Source organism: Jaculus jaculus, chromosome 9 (genome assembly GCF_020740685.1).
Source record: "Jaculus jaculus isolate mJacJac1 chromosome 9, mJacJac1.mat.Y.cur, whole genome shotgun sequence".
NCBI lineage: Eukaryota > Metazoa > Chordata > Mammalia > Rodentia > Dipodidae > Jaculus > Jaculus jaculus.
In genome coordinates this window covers 108,571,451-108,588,384 of record NC_059110.1, presented here as the reverse complement: position 1 = coordinate 108,588,384, position 16,934 = coordinate 108,571,451, and the positions used below count along the sequence as shown (strand labels likewise).

The window sequence follows — 16,934 nt, the reverse complement described above, 5'->3', positions numbered from 1 at the left end:
TAAAAATATTCTTAAAAAATAATTTCGAGGGCTGGAGGGATGGCTTAGCAGTAAGGTATTTGCCTGCAAAGCCAAAGGACCCAGGTTTGATTCCCCAGGTCCCATGTTAGCTAGATGCACAAGGGGGTGGACATATCTGGAGTTCATTTGCAATGGCTGGAGGCCCTGGTATGCCCATTCTCTCGTATCTCTCTCTCTCTCTCTCTTTCTTTGTCCAATAAATAAATAATAAAATGTTTTTTAAAAATAACAATTTTGAGCTGGGCATGGTAGCACACGCCTTTAATCTCAGCACTCAGGAGGCAGAAGTAGGAGGATCACTGTGAGCTCAAGGCCACCCTGAGACTACATAGTGAATTCAGGTCAGCCTGGGCTAGAGTGAGACCCTACCTCAAAAAGAAAAAGAAAGAGTGCCACAAACCAGGCATGGTGGTGCATGGCTTTAATCCTGCATTTGGGAGGCACAGCTCAAAAAAGAAGGCTCAAGTTATCCATGATGGTACATGCCTATAATCCCAGGCTGAGGCAGAACGATTACCATGAGTTCAAGGACAGCATGAACTACAGAGCGAGACCCTGTTTCATAAGCCACCCCTTCCCAGCCCCCACAAAAAAACTGAGTTGTGTTACCAACATAGCAAAAAGGAACAGAAAATACCATATTTTGTTTTTCCTAATGATATAAGAAACATTCAGTTCACCTGTGCAAATAGAAAACTTAAGACCGAGGACAAACACTGGTGTTTCCTTCTATTTTAGCGCAGGCTTCCCTTTTGCATCATCCATGCCAGAAGCAGCCAGCCAAATCCCTGACAGCACGAAAATGCCTTTTCTTGGCCACCAGGGGGAGGGAAGGAGCACTGGCATGGCCCAGAGCAAACACAAAGCAGGTTATTTGGAGAAAGAGGAGGATCCATGTCTCATTTCCACTTAAAAAAAAACCAAAAAACAGCATTTGCCAGGTGTGGTGGCGCACACCTTTATCCCAGCACTCGGGAGGCAGAGGTAGGAGGATCACTGGGAGTTCAAGGCCACCCTGAGACTACATAGTGAATTCCAGGCTGACCTGGGTTAACGTGAGACCCTACCTCCAAAAAGCAAAAAAAAAAAAACATTTATTTATTTGCATGTGGAGGGGGTGGAAGAGTCTTTTGCTGCTGCAAACGAATGTCAGACTCATACATCACTTGCATCTGGCTCTATGTGGAGGCTGGAGAATTGAACCCAGGCAAGCAGGCTTAGCAAGCAAGCACTTTTAACCAGTGAGCCAGCTCCCCAGCCACTGCTTTTTTGAGATAGGGTCTCATGTATCCCAGGTTGGTATCAAACTCCCCATGTATACCAAACTAGCCCTGAACTCCTGATCCAACTGCCTTCATCTCCCAAGTACTGGGATAATAGTTGTGTACCATCATGCCAGCCTCATTTCTACTTCTTTTTAAAAATATATTTTAGGGGCTGGAGAGATGGCTTAGCGGTTAAGCACTTGCCTGTGAAGCCAAAGGACCCTGGTTCGAGGCTTGATTCCCCAGCACCCACGTTAACCAGATACACAAGGGGGCGCACGTGTCTGGAGTTCGTTTGCAGTGGCTGGAAGCCCTGGCGCGCCCATTCTCTGCTTCTCTGCCTCTTCCTCTCTCTCTCTCTCTGTCGCTCTCAAATAAATAAATAAAATATATATATTAGAGCCAGGCACACACCTTCAATCCCAGCACTTGGGTGGGTTAGCTTGGACTAGAGCAAGACTCTACCTTAAAACAATTACGTGTTTGTAAGCTGGGTGTGGTGGCGCACGCCTTTAATCGCAGCACTCAGGAGGCAAAGGTAGGAGGATAGCCATGAGTTCAAGGCCACCCTGAGACTACACAGTGAATTCCAGGTCAGCCTACACTAGAGTGAGACCCTACCTCAAAAAAAAATTGTGTGTATGTGCATGTATAATATTGATTTATTTATTTGAGAGAGGCAGACAGAAAGTATAAGAACACCAGGATTCCAGACACATGTGCCACATTGTGCATCTGGCTTTACATGGGTACTGGGGAATCAAACCAGGACCATCAGGCAAGGCACTGCAAACAACTGCCTTTGACTGCTGAGCTATCTCCCCAACCCTTCATTTCCACTTCTGAAGGACTATAGATATTAACCACTCCTCTTCCCCTGGAGATGTTCCAAAGGGTAGAAAATGGGTATTGCTTTCTTGGTCAAGAAGGAATGAATACAGGAGAAAGAATAATTTGTTAAGGAAGGGAGGAGGGTACTTAATAGGTTGATATTGTATATATGTAAGTACAATGATTGAGATGGGGAGGGGATATGATGGAGAATGGAATTTCAAAGGGGAAAGTGTCAGGGGGAGGGAGGGAATTACCATGGGATTTTTTTTTTTTATAATCATGGAAAATGTTAATAAAAATTTAAAAATTTTTTAAAAATCTGAAGAAAAAAAAAGAAAGAAAAGATCAGGTCTGGAGAGTGGCTTGGTGGTTAAGGCATTTGCCTGCAAAGCCAAAGGATCCTGGTTCAACTCTCCAGGACTCACATAAGCCAGATGCACAAGGGGACGCACGCATCTGGAGTTCATTTGCAGTGGCTGGAGACCCTGACATGCCTATTCTCTCTCTCTCTCTCTCCCTCCCTCTTTCTGTCTCTCAAATAAATAAATATATTAAAAATAATAATAATAATTTGTTGGTTTATGAACAAGAATGATAGGGGAGCATGGTTCCAGAGTTAGCCAAGGGACTGGGGAGAGGCATCTGTGAGTAAGCGTGGCGTGGAGATGGAGTTCCATTCCAGACATTCTCCTCCGGCCTCTGCATGTGTGCACATGGGACAGATCATCTGCACACACATGCATACACCAGAGAGAGAGAGAGAGAGAGAGAGAGAGAGAGAGAGAGAGAGAGAGAGAGAGAGAGAGAGAGAGAGAGAAAGTTGTTCTTTAACCCCTGAACTTCCAGAACATACAGCGCTGAAGGCTTTCCTATTGTCTGCTTATAACTTCTTTCTTCTTCTCTAAATAGTAGGTTTTCCTTCATGCATCTTCCTTTTCATCTTTTAGTCCTCATTTCCCTACTAGAAGCATTCTCCAGAAAGCCTCTAGTGGCCAGAAAGATGTTGAATGAAGGAGACACAAAAAGATGAGGGTGGTGAGGAGAGATGGCTTAATGGTTAAGGTGTTTGCCTGCAAAACCAAAGTACCCAGGTTCGAATCCCCAGATCCATGTAAGCCAGTTGCACAAGGTGGTGCATATGTCTGGAGTTCGTTTGCAGTGGCTGGAGGCCCTGGTGTGCCATTCTCTCCTCCCTCCCTCCCTCCCTCCCTCTCTCTCTCTCTCTCTCTCTCTTTCTCATAAAGATGGGGTGGTGAGAGCTTTCAGCTTTGCCCTTCTGACCAGTAAGCCATAGGGAGCAAGGTTATTATTTCTGCATTCCCAATCATCGCTGTGATTACAGTACCACCAGGAAGATAGGAGCTTTACAGCCAGAAAAGGATTTTGAGTCAGCAAGTCAGCAAGGGCTACAATGAATTCTAAGTCAGCTTGGGCTAGAATGAGATCCTGCCTCAGAAAGGGGCAGGGGGAGATGGGGCTGTAACTCAGTCCGCAGAGTGCTTGGTGCTTGCCTAGCATTCACAAAGCCCCTGGTTTGATTCCCTCAGCACTGCATAAATGAGGTATGGTGGCATGTCTGCAGTGCCAGGACTTAGGAAGTGGAGGCAAAAGAATCAGAAGTTCAAGGTTCTAGCAAGTTCAAGGTTAGCCAGGGATACATAACATCCTGTCCCAGAGAAAAATAAAGTGAGTGGGGGAAGGGGTGGAGAGACAGCTTAGCATTTAAGGCACACGCCTGTGAAGCCTAAGAACCCAGTTTCAATTCTCCAGGTCCCACGTAAGCCAGATGCACATGGTGGCACATGCATCTTGAGTTCATTCGCAGTGGCTAGAGGCCCCAGTGTGCCCATCCTCCCCAACAAATAAATAAATAAAAATAAAATCTTAAAAGAAATAAAAAGAAAGTGGGAGCCTTGTGATTACACTGAGTCTGCCCCAGCAATCCAAGAAGTGCTGAAGATTAGAGACTACATTTACTGGGAACAATGATTCTTCACTAACTCAGACGCCACCTCTATCCTGCTACAAGTTGAGTCGTTCTGCTAGATTGGAAGATGCAATTGTCAGGCCAAGCTCATGCCCTGCCATTCCCTCCACAGCACTCAGGACACTACCAGCAAAATTAGTGTTACTTCTTTACCTTTCTTTTACTCTTTCTGTTTCGACAGGATCTCACTGCAGCTCTACTACTTCCTTTCCTCCTTTCATCTTTTTTTCGAGAGAGAACTGGTGTGCCAAGGCCTCAGCCACTGAAATCCAACGCCAGACACTTGCACCACCTAGTGGGCAGTTGCGACCTTGCACTTGCCTCACCTGTGCGTGTCTGTCTCATGTGAGATCTGGAGAGTAGAAGGTCCTTAGGCTTCAAAGGCAAGCACCTGAACTGCTAAGCCATCTCTCCTGCCCCTCTCAGGTTTTTTTGTTTTGTTTTTGCTTTGTTTTGTTTTTCGAGGTAGGGTCTTGCTCTAGCCCAGGCTGACCTGAAATTCACTATGCAGTCTCAAGGTAGCCTCGAACTCAGGACGATCCTCCTCCCTCTGCCACCACTCCCGGCCTTCTACTACTTTCTATGGTGGTGGCTGTGGTGAGTCAGTTATCCTCTGGATCTCAGTTGTCTCAAGTAAAATGGGGCAGTCAGTCAGTATTCATCTCATGGGTTGGTTTCTGGCATGTGCGTATGTATGATGTATGTGTGTATGCTCACGTGTGTTAGGGCAGGCACGGACGTGCCACCACCCACCTGAGGCAGTCAGGGGACAACTTCAGGCGCCAGTCTTCACCTTCCTTCTTGCTTGAGGTCCTCACCATGCATATGGTTATCACGGCTAGCTGTCCCGCCCGCTCAGCTTCTAGGCTAATTCTCCTGTCTCTACCTCCCTTTCTGATATGAAAGCCAAAGAAAAGATAAAAGGGCCTGGGAGGTTGCTCAGTGGTTAGAGAAGCTTGTTTGCAATGCCTGCTTCCCTTGTGGTTCAGACTCCCTCCAGCCACCCCCATAAAGCTGGACTCAGGAAGTGGTGTAACAACTATGACTCCATTTGCAAGAGACCCTACCACATCCATACACACATTCACGTGCAAATAATTATTTTTTTCCAGAAGGAAAAAAGAAAGCCTGGCATGGTGGCTCATGTCTCAAACTCCAACATTCAGGAGGCAGAGGTAGGACTGACTGGAGCTACAGAGAGAGTTCCAGGTCAGCCTGGGCTACAGTGAGACCCTGACTTAGAAAATAATAATAATAATTAATTTAAAACAAATGCTAGGTCAGGTGTGGTGGTGCACACCTTTAGTCCCAGCACAGGGGAGGTTTGAAATAGGAGGGCTGCTGTGAGTTTAAATCCAGCCTGGGACTTCAGAGTGAGTTTCAGGTCGGCCTGAGATACTGTGAGACACTACCTTGAAGAAAAAAAAAACAGTATTTTTTTTGGAGAGATGGAGAGCTGGAGAGATGGCTCAGCAGTTAAGGTGCTTGCCTGCAAAGCCCAATGATCCAGGTTCAGTTCCCCACTGCCCACGTAAAGACAGATGCACAAAGTGACTCGTGCATCTGGATTCATTTGCAATGGCTGGAAGCCCCGGCAGGCCCTTTCTCTCTGTCTCTTCTATCTTTCTCTGCTTGCAAATAAATAAATAAAAATATTTTTAAATACTATATCTAGCTGGGCGTGGTGACACACACCTTTAATCCCAGCACTCAGGAGGCAGAGGTAGGAGGATCACCGTGAGGTCACCCTGAGACTACATAGTGAATTCCAGGTCAGCCTGGACTAGAATGAGACCCTACCTCAAAAAACCAGGAAAATAAATACTATATTTACTAGGTATACTGGGATTACAGACACAGCTACAGCATCCAGCTTTATACGGGTTCTGGAGATCTGAACCCAGGTACTCAGGACTTCAAGGCAAAGGATTCCTCCACTGAGCCTTCTTCCCCTCCCAGAGCTAATATTTCTAATGCTCTCAAAGCAGTGTTTGGTTGGAAATGAGCGCTATATTATAAAGTGAGACTATAGGGAGTGGTGTGGGGCTCGGTGTTAAGCGTGCTTGCCCAAAACCCTGGGTTTTCTCCTCAGCACCACGAAGTCAAGACGGTGGTGGTAGGACTGGTGTAAATATTAAGTAACTTTCAGGAGTGCCAGGCACATACCAGTGCTTGATGAACGTTAGCTCCCCACTTCAGAGAGGGAAAGGGAGAAGGGGGAGAAAATGGAAAGGAGGCGGTGGAGGCATCCTCTACACAGAGTTATCCAGAGCGTTTTAAAACAAGTGGGGAAGGGTGCCGGGGGAGTGGTCTTCTTTCTGGAAGGTTTCTCCAGTCAAAGGAAGAAAAATACTAAAAGGATGGACTCCTGATGAGGAAGACAGAAGTGAACAGCGGTAGGTGTCTCCGATCTTCGGTATTTAAGGGACTGATCCCAAGTGTCGCCGGGAGGATGGGCAGGACACCAGCGTTTACCCAAGGGCTGGAGAGGCGCTCGAGCATCAGCGGAGGGCAGCGGAGCAGGGGGGTGGAGGAGGAGGGAAGAGGGAAGACGGGGTGTGTGGGGACAGGTTTTCAGGGCAGAGACACCGAGCTCGGGAGCGTTCTTACCCGCGCTTCCTACCGCCCCGGCTCTGGCCCGGTTCGACGACCGTAGGGCTCGCAGCCACACCCGCGGACCGGCTCCCCCCGGGAGCAAGGAGGCGAGCTCCCATTGGCTGCCACACCGCCCGCCCCCCCACCCCACTCGCGCCCCGACTAACCTCCGGTCCGCCCGGCCCTCATATTTGCATATAGGACCTCCCAGGCCTTCGATTGGCCCCCCGAAACAGACGGCCATGCGCCCCCCCCCTCGAATGTAATTAACCGCCAGGCGCCCGCAAAGGGAAGCACCGCCGTGGTTGCCCCGGGAGACGCGGGAGAACGCCCCGAGACCGCGAGCCTCCCGCCTGGCCCCGCCCCCTGGTGCCCCGCCCCCCCCACCACGGTATCACCCCACTCCCAGCCCCCCACCACCAACCAGGGTCCACCTGCCAGGCGCATGACGCAGGCGCAGTCTGAAGGTCTGGCTCGCGAACTTAGGCTCTAAGGTCCTGGAAGGAGGAGGGGACATTTCGGAGGTCGGGTGGAAGAGCAGTGGGTTGAGATGGATCTCAGGCCTGTTGGTACAAGCTGATCCAAAAATACACAGCTCACTTGTGCACCTGGCTTACGTGGGCGCTGAGGAATCGAACCTGGTCTTTAGGCTTTGCAAGGAGAACCTTCAGGGCAAAGCCATCTCTCCAGGCAGAGTGACTTTTCTCTGTGCGCATCACCAGCCAGACCAACGAGGAGCCGGGTGGAGAAGCTGCTTGTACATTAATGGGTCCTCTGTCCACGGGATTGGCGGCGCTTTGTCCGTTCTCTCCCCCAGATGGTTTTACTTCTTCTGCAAGTTATTGACTGAGTCAGTTCCCTTTACTTACTTACTTTATTTTATTTTAGAGAAAGAATTAGCACACCAGGGCCTCAGCCACTGCAATCCGACTCCAGGTGCTTGCGCCACCTAGTGGGCATGTGCGACCTTGGGCTTGCCTCACCTCTGCATCTGGCTTACATGGGATCGGGATAGTGAAACATGGGTCCTTAGGCTTCGCAGGCAAGCGCCTTAACCGCTAAGCCATCTTCCCAGCCCATTTCTTTTTTCTTTTCTTTTTTTGTCCTTGGGCTACACAACTGGCTGGTAATGGTCTAATTTGTAATTCACCCTCACCCCCTGACTGCCTTGAGGTGTTAATGCCTATCTATCTTAACTCGATGTCACTGAAAGGTGACTATGCCTGTGGAGAAGATTGGTCTCAAGGTATAAGACAATGGCTCATGTCTGTCTTCTGAGCTTTGCGGGTCACCTGAAGGGAGACGTAAAGGAGAGAAGAGCCTCTTCTCGGGGTCAAGGGAAGAGGCAGGGAGAAGCGCATGCCAGATGCAGAACCTGTCAATGCTAATCCAGGAAACTTTTATTAGATTTTATTAGATTTATTGGGGACATTTTGCCTGTGAGTGTGTCCTGGGCCTCATGTTACTCTTTAAGGGGAAAGTTGGCGGGGGGATATAGGTAAATTATCGACCAAGTTTGAGGCCAGCTTGAGCTACAGTAGTGAGTTTCAGGTCAAACTGGGATACGAAGGGTAACCTGTCTCAAAAAAGAAAGAAAGAAAGAAAGAAAGAAAGAAAGAAAGAAAGAAAGAAAGAAAGGAAGGAAGGAAGGAAGGAAGGAAGGAAGGAAGGAAGGAAGGAAGGAAGGAAGGAAAGAAAAGAAAGAAAAGAAAGAAACCAGGGCTGGAGAGATGGATTAGTGGTTAAGGCGCGTACCTGTGAAACCTAAAGACCCAGGCACTTGCATCTGGAGTTCCTTTGCAGTGGCTAGAGGCCCTAGTGTGCCCATTCTCTCCTTCTCTCTCTTTCCCTCTGTTTTAAATACATACATACATACATACATACATAGATAAAAATAAAATATTAAAAAAATATTTAGCCAGGCATGGTGGTGCACGCCTTTAATCCCAGCACTCGGGAGGCAGAGGTAAGAGGATTGCTGTGAGTTCAAGGCCACCCTGAGACTACATAGTGAATTCCAGGTCAGCCTGGGCCAGAGTGAGACCCTACCTCAAAAAAACCAAAAAGAAAGAAAGAAAGAAGAACACCCAAACCAAGCAAAATCCCACCGATATAATACAAAGATTTCTTCAAAGTGAAAACATTTGAGCAACAGCAAATACACAAGAAAATTTTTTATCAGAATTCCCCTTATCTGAATAAACCAGCAGCCACAAGCCCTTTATGGGAAAAGTGTTGCTATCAGAGACTTTCTTCTTGGACTCTTAAAAACATGATCCAAATAGGGGTGTGACTCAATGGTACAGTGTTTGCCTAGTATACATGGGGTTTAATCCCTAGCAGTGAAAAATAAGGTGCCAACAGCCTCATGAGAAATTTCCACATATCTTTTTTAAAAAATATTTTATTAGCCAGGCATGGTGGCACATGCCTTTAATCCCAGCACTCAGGAGGCAGAGGTAGAAGGATCACCATGAGTTTGAGGCCACCCTAAGACTCCATAGTGAATTCTAGGTCAGCCTGGGCTAGAGTGAGACCTTACCTTGAAAAACCTAAATATATATATAACCTATATATATAAAACCTGTATGTGTATTACAAGGAGAGAGAGAGAGATTGGGTGTGCCAGGGCCTCTAGCCACTGCAAATGAACTCCAGACACGTGTACCACCTTTTGCATCTAGCTTCATATGGGTACTGAGGAATTGAACCTGAGTCATTAGGCTTTGCAGGCAAGCATCTTAACTGCTGAGCCATCTTTCCAGCCCCTCCATATTATCTTTTTAAAAATACTTTTAGTGGGCTAGAGGGATGGCTTAGTGGTTAAGGTGCTTGCTTGCAAAGCCAAAGGACCCAGGTTCAATTCCCCAGGACCCACATTAGCCAGATATACAAGGGGGCACACATGTCTGGAGTTCGTTTGCAGTGGCTGGAGGCTCTGGTGCACCCATTCTTTCTCTCTCTCTCCCCCTCTTTCTTTCTGTCAAATAAATAAATGTTTGCTTGTTTATTTATTTATTTGAAGGAGAGACTGACTGTGGCTGCACCAGGGCTGCTAATCACTGAAAACTGAACTCCAGACACACATGACACTTTGTGCATCTGGCTTTATGTCAGTACTGGGTAATTGAACCCCAGAACAATCCAAGCCAAGAGATTTTGCAAAAGCAAGTCCTTTTAAACATTGAGCCACATCTCCAGCCCTCCATGTGTCCTTTTTTTAAGGTTAGGAAGGATTTATTTTTAGAAATTTCTGTCTTGAAGCAACTAAAGCACTTTTCCTCATAAAGCTAATATGTAAATCTTTATCCATAGCTATATAGGAGTTACTCACTGCTGAGTTAACAACTTAAATTCTTTGCAACACAGGAAACAGCTGCTTTTTCACCTGCTGATCTACACAGACAGGAGGCTAGAGGCAAACCCTAGCTTAGCCCCAGGATCCTGGCAGCCTGTGATCTGATGTTTATATATTTGCTCTGGAGTGAATAGAGGGACCAATGTAAAAAATCAACAGCCCATTTGCTGCTCTTCCAGAAACCTCTGGCCATCTAGTCCTCTTCCCGGCAGGTGGCCTAGGCCCCCCCCCCCAGTGTCCTAAAGGCCCAGGTGACCATCATCAACTGGCCACCCGGCAGATGTTTCCAACTGTCTCAGCTAGGCTCTCCTCCCCCAGCCCATCCTTTTCTTTCCCCTGTGTTCCACCAATCTGCTCCACCACGCTCTGGCGTGTCCCTCTGGAGTGATATTGTGATGGAAATGAGCGAGCAGCCAAGATTTACTGCTTCTAGAGGGTTTCCATTAAAACCCCTGACAACTGAATATTTATGAAAGCACTGGCTACAAGGGGGGCTAAGGGGCCAGAGCCTGGTGCTGTGTCCTCTCAGGGGTGGTGACAGGAGCACACAGGGTGACCTGCCCCCAAGACAGGCCAAAGCAGGCTTCCACTGTCAAGCGTGTCCTCAGGGCCAGAGAGTGGCAGCCAGGAAATCAGAGAATATCAGTGATTTGTGCTAGGCAAACCAGAGCAGGAAAAACCAGCTGGGGGTGGTGTCTCAGGCCTGTGAAACCAACATCCCAGAGACCAAGAGCAGGAGGATCAAGAGCTCCGAGCCTGGATTACATATCAATTTCTGGGCCAGCCTAGGATACACAGGGAGACCCTTTCTCAAACAAACGAGCAAGCAACAAAGGCTGGGGATATAGCTCAGTGGTAGAGTATTTGCCTACCATGACTGAGGCCTTAGGTTCAATACCTAGTACCAATAAATAAATAAATCTATACTTAAAAAAAAAAAAAAGCTGGTTGCCCATGGTGGCGCACACCTTTAAATCCCAGCACTAGGAGGATCACTGTGAGTTCAAGGTTAGGTTGAGACTACGTAGTGAATTCCAGGTCAGGCTGGGATAGAGCAAGACCCTACCTTGAAAAACCAAAAACAAAACAAAACTAAACTGGGGCTGAGGAGATGGCTCAGTGGTTAAAGGTGCTCACAAAGTCTGGCAGCTTGGGTTCGATTCCCCAGTACCCACAGTACCCATGTAAAGCCAGATACACAAAGTGGTGGGTGCATGCATTTGGAGTTCATTTACAGAGGCAAGAGGCCCCAGCATGCCCATGTTCTCAGTCTCTCTCTCTCTCTCTCTCTCTGTCTCTGTCTCTCTCTCATAAATAAATAACAACTGGGCTGGAGAAATGGCTTGATGGTTAAAGAAACTTGCTTTTTTCACCCCCTCCCCCCAGCCACCTGTGTAAAGCCAGGTGGACACTCACTTGCAGTGGCAAGTGACTTTGGCTTGGACACACAAATAGCATTTTGCTGTTGTTGTTGTTTTGTTTTTTGAGGTAGGGTCTCACTCTAGCCCAGGCTGACCTGGAACTCACTACGTAGTCTCAAACTAACCTGGAACTCAGAGATCTCACCGAATTCACAATGTAGTTTCAGGGTGGCCTCAAACTCAGAGTGAATTCTCCTACCTTTGCCTTCCAAGTGCTGGGATTAAAGGCGAGTGCCACCCTAACTGGCTGTTTTTGTTTCTTGTTTGTTTGTTTAATTGAGGTGAGGGCTGAGAAGATGGCTCAGTAGTTAGAGGTACTTGCTTACAAAGGCTGTGGACTGGGTTTGATTCCCCGGATCCCACGAAAAGCAAGATACACAAAGTGGTGCATATATACATCTGGAGTTTGCAGTGGCAAGAGACGTTTGCATATCAATACACTCTTCTCTCCCTCTCTCTCAAATATAAATGTAACCATATATATGTGTGTGTGTGTGTGTGTGGTTTTTAAGGTAAGAGAGAGAAGAAAAAAGGAAAGAAGAAAGAGAGGAAGAAAGAAGGGCTGGAGAGATGGCTTAGCAGTTAAGCGCTTGCCTGTGAAGCCTAAGGACCCTGGTTCGAGGCTCAATTCCCCAGGACCCAGGTTAGCCAGATGCACAAGGGGACACATATGTCTGGAGCTCGTTTGCAGTGGCTGGAAGCCCTGGTGTGCCCATTCTCTCTCTCTCTCTCTTTCCCCTTCCTTCTCTCTGTCGCTCTCAAATAAATAAATAAAAATAAAAAAAAAATAAGAAGGGAAAGAATAGAAAAAAGGGAGAAAGAAAGAGGGCTGGGGCAACAGCTCAGTCAGGAAAGTGCTCACCTCACAAGCATAAGGACTTAAGTTAGATCCTCAACCCACACACAGATGCACAAGATGGCGCATCTTGTCTGGAGTCTGAGATTTGCAGCGATTGGAGGCCCTGCTGTACCCATTCTCTCTTTGTTTGCAAATAAATCAATAAAATTATAAAAATATGCCTAATATTATAAGAAGATATATGTGTATATATATATATATCTCCTCCTCTGAGCTTCCAGAGACAAGAGTGTGTCAGACAGAAAAAAAATAAAAGACAAAAAAAAAAAAAAAACAGGGGCCCAAGTTGGAAAGTAGGTGACTTCTTTTCACTGTTGTTTGTCCCTAAGGCACCCACCTGACTCAATAAATAGTGAAACAATAAAACCTTCAGAAGTTTGTTTGCTAAGCAGTTGACATGCTGGCTCTTTTCTCAGCTCCAGGATTCTTTTAAGTAGTTACAAAAAGAGAGATCCTGGTTCTGTTCCCTGAACCATCCTAGAAGCCTTTTGCTTCCTGGGCCAAAGTCTTGGTAAACATAGCTATGGATGGATTAAAAGAAGAGAGTGAGAGAGGCAAGGTTTCTAAATTTTGCACACCACAGACTTTTTTTTTGGTTACCACCTCCAGGTAGGGTCGCACTCTAGCCCACGCTGACCTGGAGCTCTCTCTGTAGTTACAGGCTGGCCCCCAACTCCCAGTGATCCTCCTACCTCTGCCTGGGATTAAAGGCATTCACCACCACAGGCTTTTATTTTTATGTTGCCCACTTGTCTGTCTCATCTTCCTTCACCTGCTAGAGGAAACAATTTTCCAAGAAAAGAGCTGTTGGGCTGGAGAGATGGCTTAGCAGTTAACCACTTGCCTGTGAAGCCTAAGGATCCCGGCTCGAGGATCCATTTCCCAGGACCCACTTTAGCCAGATGCACAAGGGGGCGCATGCGTCTGGACTCTGGAGTTCATTTGCAGTGGCTGGAGGCCCTGGCACTCCCATTCTCTCTATATATCTGCCTCTTTCTCTCTCTGTCTGTTGCTCCCAAATAAATAAATGAAAATAAACAAAAAAAATTAATTAAAAAAAAAAAGAAAAGAGCTGTTCATGGATGGGTATAGAGCCAAGGCTGAAGAAATGGTTCAGTAGTTAAAGGCACTTGCTTGCAAAGCCTGACACCCTAGGTTCAATTCCCCAGTACCCATGTAAAGCCAGACACACACAGTGGCACATGCATCTAGCATTCAGTTGCAGTAACAAGAGGCCCTGGCACACCCATGCTTATTCCTGCTCTCTCTTCCTCTCCTCCACCCATCTTGCAAATAAATAAATAAAAATACTGGGCTGAAGAGATGGCTTAGCAGTTAAGACATTTGCCTGCAAAGCCAAAGGATCCAAGTTCAGTTTCCCAGGACCCATGTAAGCCATACATGGCACAAGAGGGCGCACACATCTGGAGTTCGTTTGCAATGGCTGGAGGCCCTGGCGTGCCCATTCTCTCTCTCTCTCTCTGTCTACCTCTTTCTCTCAAATAAATAAAAAAAAATATTTTTAAAATATTTTTTAAATTGTAAAACCTTGCACACAAAAACATTTCTAAGTCCTCTTCTGCATAACCCGGAATCTGACAAAAGTCCAGCTTGTATATCTCTGAGCCCTACTTTTGTTATCTGTAACGTAGGGAAAATCAAAGTACATTTTGGCGGGGGACGTAGCCCGGGGGTAGAAGGCTTGCTTAATATGTTCAAAGCTTCAGACTTTACCCTCAGCACTCCAGGAGCACTCTGACACTGAACTACACCCCAGCCCCAAGATTATATTATCATAGCACTCTCCCTCTCTCTCCCTCTCTCCCTCTCCCTCTCTCTGGCAGGTTCTCACTCTGACCCTAGAGCTCTCAGCACAAATCTCAGGCAAGCATTAAATTCATGAGGATTCTCCCATTCTAGCCTCCTAAGTGCTAGAATTATAGGTTTGAGTCACTCACTGAGCTCCAAAATGATTTTGTTGCTGTTGCTGTTGCTGTTGAGGCCGGGTCTCACTCTAGCCCAGGTGAGCCTGGAACGTGATCACTCTAGTTTCAGACTGGCCTCAAACTCACAGCAATCCTCCTACCTCTACCTCCTGAGTGCTGGGATTAAAGTCTTGCACCGCCAAGCCTGGTCTTAAAATGACTTGTTGATAAGACAAAGCTAAGGATTTTTTTTTTTTTTTTTTTTTTTTTTTGGTTTTTCGAGTAGGGTCTCACTCTGGTCCAGGCTGATCTGGAATTAACTATGTACTCTCAGGGTGGCCTCGAACTCACGGCAATCCCCCTACCTCTGCCTCCCGAGTGCTGGGATTAAATGCATGCGCCACCACACCCAGCTAAATTAAGGAATTTTTGTATCTTTTTTTTTCTGTTTGCTTTTAGAATAGAATCATGCGCCAGATGTGGTGGTGTATGCTAGTAGCTATTACTAAAGATGTAAAGATGCAGAGGTGGGAGGATTAGGTGTTTGAGGTCAGCCTGGGCTTAAAGAAAAAAAAAAAAAAAAGGAGGGGCTGGGCACTGTGGTGCACCCCTTTAGTCCCAGCACTTGGGAGGCAGAGGCAGGAGGATTGCCATGAGGCGGAGGCCAGCCTGAGACTACATAGTGAATTCCAGGTCAGCATGAGCTAGGGCGAGACCCTACCTTGGAAAAAAAAAAAAAAAGAGGATCTTGGTATGTTGTTCAGAATGGCTCGGAGAACTCAAAGGATCGTCCCTCTTCAGCCTCCCCAGTTGCCGGGACTACAGGCGATGCCACCATGCCCTGTGTGACAAAATTATTACATTACGTACAGCACCGAGTGTGGCAGCTGCTCAGAGTGGGGAAGAGAAAGTACAGACGTTTGACTGAGTTTGGCCTTGGGGGCCTTCTTTAATGCAGGTGGAATGATCACTAGCGTTGAAGATGATGATACAGCACTTAGCCTTCGTGAAGACATCGTAGCGAGTATTTTGCAGCCAGGGGTCTTAAGAGCCTGGAGCACAGACCATGTCAGCAGATGCTTTCTAGTGAGGATTCTTTTAGGAAGTTCCTGGTGGACAGTCAATTTATTTGCATTTTTAACTTCCGGAACACATTTCCTGAAATAGTTGCCGTGTGAATGTACAAAGCAACCCAGAGAAGTATAACTAGTTTCGGTTTCAATTCCCAATGCCTTTTTTTTTTTTTTTTCTCCAGTCAAGGTTTCATTCTAGTCTAGGCTTAACCATCTGTAGCCCAGGCTGGCCTCAAACTCATGGCAATCCTTCTGCCTCAGCCTCCTGAATTCTGGGAGTATAAGCATGAGCCGCCACATTTGGCCCTAATACTTTTATTTTATTAAAATTTTTTAAATTTATTTGCAAGCAGAGAAAGAGAGAGAGAAAAAATATGTGGGCAAGCGAGAGCCTCTTGCGCCTGCAAAAAGAACTCCAGAGGTGTGTGGGTACTGGGGAATTAAACCAGACTGTCAGACTCTGTATGCAAGTGCCTTGAGCCAAAGAGCCATCTCCCAGACTTCTTTTTTTTTTTTAAACATTTTTACTTATTTGCCAGCAATGACAGAGGGTGGGGGGGTACACCAGGGCCACAGATGAATTCCAGATGCATGGTCCACTTTCTGCATCTGTTTTTTCTTGGGTACTGGGGAATTGAGCCCAGGCTGTCAGGCTTTATAGACAAGCAACTTGAAATGCTGAGCCATCTCTCCAGCACCTTTTTTTAAAAAAAATTTTAAAAATATTTGGACTGGAGAGACGGTTTAGCAGTTAAGGTGCTTGCCTGCGAAGCCTAAAGATCCAGGTTCAATTTCCCAGTACCCTTGTAAGCCATGTGTACAAGGTGGTGCATGCATCTGGAGTTTATTTGCAGTGGCTAGAGGACTTAGCACCCCCCATTCTCTCTCTGTCTCTCTCTCTCATAAATAAAATATCCAATTAAAAAAAAATATTTATTTATTTATTTGAGAGAGAAAGAATGGGCATTCCAGAGCCTCTAACCACTGTAAACAAACTCCAGACACATGTGCCACCTTGTGTATCTGGCTTACATGAATACTGGGGAATCGAACCAGGGTCCCTAGGCTTCACAGGCAAGTGCCTTAACCACTGAACCATCTCTCCAGCCCCCTTTTTGTTTTCTTAAGACAGGATCTCTTGTAGCTCAGGCTGGTCTCAAAGTTGCAATGTAGTTGGGATGACCTTGAATTGTTGATCCTCCTGCCTCCACTTCCTGATTGCTGAGATGACAGGTGTGTGCCACCACACCCACTTTCTGTTTTTTTATTAAATATTTTGTTTTTATTTTTATTTATTTGAGAGCGACAGACAGAGAAAGAGGAAGAGAGAGAGAGAGAGAATGGGCATGCCAGGGCTTCCAGCCACTGCAAATGAACTCCAGACGTGTGCGCCCCTTTGTGCATCTGGTTAATGTGGGTCCTGGGGAACCGAGCCTCGAACCAGGGTCCTTAGGCTTCACAGGCAAGCGCTTAACCACTTAGCCATCTCTCCAGCCCACTTTCTGGTTTTTTGTTTATTTGTTTTTTTTTTAATTTTTTGTTCATTTTTTTATTTATTTATTTGAGAGTGACAGAGAGAGAGAAAGAGACAGAGAG

At 46.5% G+C, this 16,934-nt stretch overlaps 1 protein-coding gene across 1 annotated transcript in view; it reads left to right on the top strand.

Moving 5' to 3' along the window:
* The first annotated feature begins 6,415 nt into the window (after positions 1-6,415).
* Positions 6,416-16,934, top strand: part of Calcoco2 (calcium binding and coiled-coil domain 2) — a 64,044-nt gene continuing 53,525 nt past the window's right edge. The window contains exon 1 of the mRNA XM_045159589.1: positions 6,416-6,503. The gene's annotated coding sequence lies outside the window, so the exon portion shown is untranslated. The remainder of the gene's footprint in view (positions 6,504-16,934) is intronic.